Genomic DNA, 8,280 nt, shown 5'->3' with positions numbered 1-8,280 from the left:
TCTGTTGTTTATAACCCATCCAGCCTATGGTACTTCGTTGTAGCAACCCAAATTGACTAAGACAAACACACAGGCCAATAATTGCCAAATTAGGTATATATGCCTCTGAGTGTCCGTGAAGGCTTTCCAAGAACTTTGTAGGCAGTGGACAATTTAAGAAAATCCATTTTCATATTCTCAATTTCTAGTTTTTGCAAAATTGAGCTGCCTGAGAATAGGCCTGTGGTCAAGGCATCATTTGGTTTATTTCTTCCATCTCCCCTTCTCACAATCAAACTTCCCTCTTATTACAAAAGAGAGGGTTGTGTTTCACCCATCCCAACGCTTAGAGAAAAGTATGTAAAACCTTGCTCAACCACATCAACATAAACTCTTGGTAAGGCTTTTGTCTTTTCTAAGACATTTTGCTATTCTAGACAACCTGGGGCATTAGAAATAGGGTATTTTGCCTGTGTTGGAATACTCTGAAATCAGATATATTCGTAGAGTTGGATTAAAGAAGTGACAGTCGTCTTTCAAGACCTATCTTCTTCTAACTCCCTAATTCTTCCCAGCGAAATTGTGGATGCTGAGGAGAATCCTGAGAAGAAAGCAACGAAAGTATGTCAGCAGTAAATAGTGAAGGGTATTGTAGGTTATTTCTCATAGAAACTCATAGAAAGGCTGTGTCCAATTACGTCCAATGTCTATTTCAGAATTAAAGAGTTAAGATTTGTAAACATGCATGGTCTCTCTCCCCTCCCTATCTGGTTTCCTTTCAGAATAATTTAGTCCAAACACCAGTAGTTAGGGCAGAGCAAAATAACCCAAAGGGAGGAAATAGGAGTGCAAGCCTAGCACTGCAGGTCTGTCTGAGCACAGTGAAGAAGGTTTCTATCTGCACAGTGGCCACGTGTGGGGTGTCGGAGCTGAGAGGTGTGAAGAGGTTGTGGAGATGGGGCAGTGGTGATGGGAGATTGTTTACCTATAGGTGGGATTGATCAGATAAGTAAATGTTTTAAGGATGATGGGATCCAAGTTTCTCACCGTCAGAGGAGAGAGTTATATATGCATATACATTTATATGTATTATACATATTAAAATGTGCATTTCTAATTCAACTTTACTTTCAAGGTTTACCTATCCGTTTCTGTAATATACTAACTTTCTTTGATCAATAATAAGCCAATAATTATTGGAATGATAACTTAATCCAGATGAAGGAAAAATAACACTTAGTTCCTCTGGTCACAGAGAATATTAAAAAAAATAATTTCAATTTATGTACATAATTTTATAGCAGAAAGCTATAAAGTGTGATCAGTAAAAGACCTTCAAGCATAAAAATATGTTAGGATAAAATTCTGTAGGAGAAATGGAATGGAAATATGAGTTCAAGGAGAAAATGGGACAATGTAAAATTTCTGGTTGTTAAAGAAGAGCTTATTCATGGAGTTTTAAAATTGATGGTGCTGGGCATAAAGTCAATACAGCATTTAGATTATATTGAACAGATACGCTGAAAAGAATGGTAATATGATTTTTATATCAAACGTCAATAATTAAAATACGCCAAAAGTCACATCTTTTGAAACTCTTTTACCTTATGATGAAAACATTTCACTGTTAATTTAAAATTTGGCAAAAAGGTAAAATAGTTTTCAAAAAAATATTAGGGGTAGGCAAGCAATCCCTAAGTGTAAATATTTCATCTATGTTTTACAACTAGAAAAATAGAAATTTTCACAAAAATTAATTAAGGTTCTTAGGTTCACAATAGAAAATGATGAAACCAGGAGAGTCTGTTTGCCTCTGATCTTCTAAATTTCCCACTGCACCTTCACTTTCCCAGATTTTCCTCACTTCACTTCACTTCTTGTCCAGTTCGTCTTTCCAGCTGTTGAACCGGCTGACTCACAGGGGCCCAAGATCACTCCAGCTGCTTGGGTGCAGACTTGTAAAGGCAAGAGCTGCACAGAGGCCCCTGCTTCCCATTTACCTCCCCATTAGCTCCCCCTTCGTCCATTTGGGCAGATGTGTGTTGGCTTCATGATTTCTCTGCAAGCTCTACCATGTCCACTTGCCACAGTGCTTCAGGAAGCCTGGTTTAGTGCTTCGCTCTCTGGTCCTCCACATTTCCCTTCTGTGCCTTCACTTCCCCAGCTCCTCGCATAATTGTGTGAAGCTTAATTCGTGTAATGAATTTCTTATTCTCACAATATGCATGATGGCTCTGCTTCTTGACGAACACAATTATTGTTACCCAAACAATAGTTAGTATTAGGAATAGTAGTTAGTAGTAGGAATTAGTTAGTATTAGTATTAGGAATCTGGAATGGGTTCTCTGATCTGGCTAGAGTTAAAGATAATTATGATCCTGTTGCCAGTGGCAAATGGGGCAATGGTAGCCCATGGCATGCCATGGAAAAACACTACTTAAAGTGTCACCTCTAGCCACCTGGAGACACTTTGCGTGTTGCTGCCATTGAACAATTTAGTGGAAATAAAAGTAAAACTATGATGGATTGATTTGGTTGTTTCTAAATATGCTGGATGACGTGGAGGGGGAAAATGGGGTTAGGGTTTTAAATTCGTGACTCAAGGTCTTGGTAAGGAAGCAAAAAGCTTCTATAATGGCCCTTAAGGTGACTTTTATCTTCTGTAGTCAAAGAATTGAAATTTCTAAAAACCAAATCCAGAATTTAATCCTGTGGATGGCTAATTTGCAATGAAAATTTAATTCTAACTTCTCAGGGTATTTTAGAGAATTAATTAGAAAAGAGTGAGATTCTGGAATCTGGGAGGAGGGCATATACACAAATTCCAATGCAGCTGAGGATTCTGAAGACCCAAATTCCTGCAGTTTTCTTTTGACACTCACAGCAAGATTTCTACCGTTTTCTGAGATTAGTCACCTTTTGTCTAAAGTAATTGTAAAAGATCTCTTGTTTTCAGGGCACCGCTGATCCTCCTTAAGGCCTACTACGATCACCTCTCATTGCTTCTAACTCTATAAATAGATTCAAATCCCAGATGGCTCCAGAGGTTCAGCTACAGAGTATGACCCATGAGGATGTCTTCCCAAGGCATAGGAGGGAGGGAGAATTAAGATTATTTTCTTATTACAAGGTACTCGCACTACTTGTGAAGCAGTACAGTGTCATTTGAAAGTGGACTTGAATTAGTTGTAAATGTATTACAAGTTCTAGGGAAACCACTAAACAAAGTAAAAGAAAGAAGTATAATTGATATGCTAAGAGAGGAGAGAAAATGGAAAATCATATAAAATACTCAATGAAAACCTCAAAAGGCACAAGAAGAGTAGAGAACAAAATAGTAACAATGAACAAGGGCAACAAAGAGAAAACAGTAACCATGCTAATACTAATCAAAAGAAAGTGGGAGTAGCTATAATAATTTCTGAGAGTGGACTTCCGAACAAGGAAAGTTATCAGGGATAAGAAGGGACATTACATAATGATTAAGGGGCCAATTCTCCACGAAGGCATAACAATCCTTAAAATGTATGCACCTAGCAACAGAGCAACAAAACACATAAGGCAAAATCTGATGGAACTGCAAGCAGAAATAGATGAATCCACTATTATAGTTGGAGACTTCAAAACCCCTCTCTCCGAAATAGACAGATATAGCAGACAGAAAGAACATAGTTGAACTCAAAAACACTGTTAATCGACTGGATACCACGGACAGCCATAGACTACTTCATCCAACAACAGCAGAATATACATTCTTCCCAAGCTCACATGAAACATTTGCCAAGATAGACCACATTCTGGACCATAAAATATACCTTAACACATTTTAAAAACAGAAGTCTGACAATGTCAGCTCTCAGATCAGGATGGAATTAAACTAGAAATCAATAGCAGGGAGACAGTGGAAAATCCCCAAATACATGGAGATTAAACAACACACTTCTAAATAATATATGTGTAAAAGGAAAAAAAATCTCAGGAAAAATTTTAAAATATTTTGAAGTAAATGAAGATGAAAATACAACTATCAAAATTTTGAGATGCAGTAAAAGCAATGTTTAGTGGAAGATAGAGATGTCGTATGGAGCCACTGGCAGGTCTCTGAAGGTGAATCACAGAGCAAACCTTTAAGGTTTCAGAGCAAGGCCACAATTCTTTGAATGTAACTATTCTCCTTTTGAAAAAACAACTTCTGCCTTGCCTCTGGGCCTCCTGGAAACAGAACGCTTGACTGTGGCCACCAAGTTACCATGCAACCTCAGCTGCCCATTGTGACTCGGGTCTGACTCACCAAGCCATAAAATTGGTTGTAGACAGCAGCACTCCATCACCAAGTGGAACTATCATATGTCAAGCTCAAGAAAATCTTAAAAGCACAAGCAATTTCTACAGCCAATTATATTGCTGTTACATAACCTCGTTTTTCAACCCACTACTCTTTTCTGTGATCTGATTACCTAAAAAGAAAAAACTTTCAGTCTTCTGTACAAAGAGTGCTGCATGATATGGTGGTACCACCCAAAAGTAAATAGTTGCAACTCCACAGCCCACTTCAGAGACAGTCCTGAAAAATAGTTGCGAAAGCAAATCCTCCAAGTGGGCAGAACTTCAGTCAATGTACCTGGTGTTTTTTCTTCTGCCTGGAAAGACAGATGACCAGAAACACAGATCTACATTTAATCATGGGTAGTAGATGAGTAGTACCTGTAGTAGTACTACAGGTACTACTACAAGGTATGATCAGGTACAGGCAGAGTACCTGATCTTACTTTGTATGATCAGGTATTTAGGTGAAAAATGATTGGAAGATTTTGACAAGGAGGTCTCAGGAAGAGGTATGTAGATAAACCTCTCCATATAATTATTAACTGTAAAAAAAGTTCTGTTCCATATGAATGCTTCCTAAAGAGCAACCTCAGCAGAAGATCTTAATAAATAGCTTCTTTCCTCAGCTATTCCTACTCTTAACCAATGAGTTCATGAACAAAATGGCCATGGGGGAATTCCCTGGCGGTCCAGTTGTTAGGACTTTGTGCTTTCACTGCTGAGCCGCCCAGATTCTATCCCTGGTCGGGGAAATAGGATCCTGCAAGCCACGTGGCATGGCCAAAAAAAAATGGCCATGGTAGCAGGGATGGAGATTATACATCTGTAAGTTATTAATCTTTCTGTACCTGTTTTTTTCATAGTTAAAATAAAGATTATAAAAGTACCCACCCAACAGGGTTATTGTGAGGCCAAATGAAAATACACATAAAAGAACTTAGAACAGTAAGCAGCACACAAGTGATTAATAGATATTGAGTGATTATCTATCTATCTACCAAATATGTGTTAAGCACCAACTATACTGAAGACCCCGTGTAAGAATACAGTCATAAACTAAACAGGCAGAGTCCCTGCTTTCATAAGCTGACATTCTGGTGGAGAAGTCAATCAACAGTTCGTTACAAAGAACTATTATTTAATGACAATATCATAAGTGCTAGCAAAATGAAGTCCAATACCCTAAGGCGGCAAAGAACAGATTGGACTGACCTAGCCTAGGGAATTAGGAACAGGTTTCCTAAGTAAATAATGCCTAATTTCAGTTCAGGAGATTTAGAATTTAGCTACTCCGAGTAGAGTGGATGTTGGATTGCAGCAGACAGAAGACAGATTACGTGGAAAAGGCTCAAAGAGAACCAGGGTCATTGACAGAACCGAATGGCAGTCAGTATCAGAGTGCTGCAGGGGTTGATGGAGAGAGATGAGCCTAGGGTCTAGCCGTTCAGGATCGTGAAGTGAAGGAGTTGAATGTTACTCAGAAAACAATGTGATGTCACCGTAGGGATTTAAAATATTATAGTGACATGATTAGATGTGTATTTTTAAAACTTATCACTGTTTTTATGGTGTAGAGAATAGATGGATGAATAGGGCAATAGTAAATCTGAGGCCATCAATTTGGAGGCTACTGCAGGAGTCCAGAAGAGAGGTGGATGATGCCATCTTGGACTAGGGTGATGGCTATAGAGGGGGAAAAGAAGGAGACAAATTTAAGATGTGTTTTAAGGTAGACTTTACATGACTTAGAAGCAGGGTTGACTGCCCAGTTTTGGTCATGAGCAACTGGATGGATGGTAGTGACTTAGGAAAAGGCGTGGATGTGGTGGGTATGATTAAGGGTTGTTTAGACATGCTAAGTTCAAGGTGCTTATGAAACAACCATATGGGCTGTTTTATAGACAGTGTGGTATGGGGTTATCTCTTAGAGAAATCTGGAGATACACATTCAGGAGCTATTATATAGACATGATTTTTAAATTTTTCCTGTTAAGAGTTTGTTTTTTTTTAATCGACGTATAATTGGCATAACATTCCATTGGTTTCAGGTGTACAACATAATGACTCAATATTTGTATACACTGCAAAATGATCACCAAAGTCAGTCTAGTTAACATTCATCATGATATGTAGTTACAAAAAATATTTTTTCTCATGATGAGAACTTTTAAGATCATATATATATGATATGTGTAATCTTAAAAATATATAGGTTTTTAAGTTCTTAAAAATATATATATTTTCTTTATACATTCATCCATCAATGGACACTTAGCTTGGCTATTGTAAAGAAGGCTATTGTAAAGAAGGCTGCAATGAACATGAAGGTTCATATAGCTTTTCAAGTTAGTGTTTTCATTTTCTTCAAATAACTACCCAGAAATGGAATTGTTGGATTATATGGTAATTCAATTTTTAATTTTTTGAGGAAGCTCCATATTGTTTTCCATAGTGGCCACATCAGTTTACATTCTCACCAACAGTGCACAAGGGTTCTTTTATCTCCACGCCCTGTCCACCACTTGTTATATCTCGTCTTTCTGATAATTGCCATTCTAGCAGCTATGAGATGATATCTCATTGTGGTTTTGATTTATATTTCTCTGATGATTAGTGATACCGAACATCTTTTCGTGTACCTGTGTGTCTTCTTTGGAAAAAACTCTATTTGAATCCTTTGCCCACTTTTAACCAAATTGAATGTTTTTTGTCTACTGAATTGTATGAGTTCTTTGTATATTTTGGATATTAACCCCTTATCGGTAATATGATTTGCAACTTTTTTTCCATTCAGTTAGTAGTTTGCCTTTTCATTTTGTTGATGTGTTCCTTTGCACTGCAGAAGCTTTTTGGTTTGATGAGGTCCCACTTATTTATTTTTGCTTTTGGTGTCCTTGCTTTTGATTTCAGATCCAAAAAATCATCACGAAGACTGATGTCAAGGAGCTTACCACTTACGCTTTCTTCCAGGAAAAATGCTCTTTTTGCACCTATTAAGATGACTATGATTTTTTTCTTCATGTATCATATTGATTGATTTGCAGATATTGAACCATTCTTGAATCTCTGAAATATTGATATATCCCACTTGATCCTGCTGTAAGATCCTTTTAATGTATTGTTGAATTCAGGTTGCTGATATTTTGTTGATTTTTGCATCTGTGTTCTCAGGGATACTGGTCTGTAATTTTGTTTCCTTGTGGCATCCTTGACTGGTTTTGGTATCAGGGTAATGCTGGTCTCATAAAATACGTTTGGAAATTTTCCCTCCATTACATTTTTTGGAAAAGTTTGAAAAGGATTGGTATTAATTCTTCTTTAACTTTTGGTAGAATTCATCAGTGAAGCTGTCTGGTCCTGGACTTTTATTGGTTGGGAGGTTTTTGATAACTGATTCAATCTCCTTACTTGTAGTCCATCCGTTCAGATTTTCTATTTCTTCGTGATTCAGTCTGGGTCGGTTGTATGTTTCTAAGAATTTATCTATTTTCTCTAGATTATCGAATTTGTTGGCATGTAACTGTTCATAGTAATCTCTTATAATTCTTGTATTTGTATGGTAGCGTTTGTAATGTCTCCTTTCGTATCTAATTTTGAGTCCTCTCACTTTGTTTCTTGATGACTCTCGCTAAAGAGTTGTGAATTTTGTTTAACCAGCTCTTAGTTTTGTTGACCTTTTATTTTGTCTTTTTGTCTCTATTTCATGTATTTCTGTTCTGGTCTTTGTTACTTCCTTTCTTCTACTAACTTTGGGCTGTGTTTGTTCTTTTTTTTTTTTTCTAGTTCTTTAAGGTGTAAAGTTAGGTTGTTTATTTGAGATTTTTCTTGTTCCTTGAGGTAGAATGCATTGCTATGAACTTTCCTTTAGAACCACTTTTGCTACATTCCATAGATTTTGGTATGTTGTATTTCTGTTTTAATTTGTCTCTAGCTATTTTTAAAATTTCTCCTTTGATTTCTTTGATGATCCATTTG

This window comes from Globicephala melas, chromosome 17 (assembly GCF_963455315.2).
Source record: "Globicephala melas chromosome 17, mGloMel1.2, whole genome shotgun sequence".
NCBI lineage: Eukaryota > Metazoa > Chordata > Mammalia > Artiodactyla > Delphinidae > Globicephala > Globicephala melas.
This window is presented reverse-complemented; position numbering follows the sequence as displayed.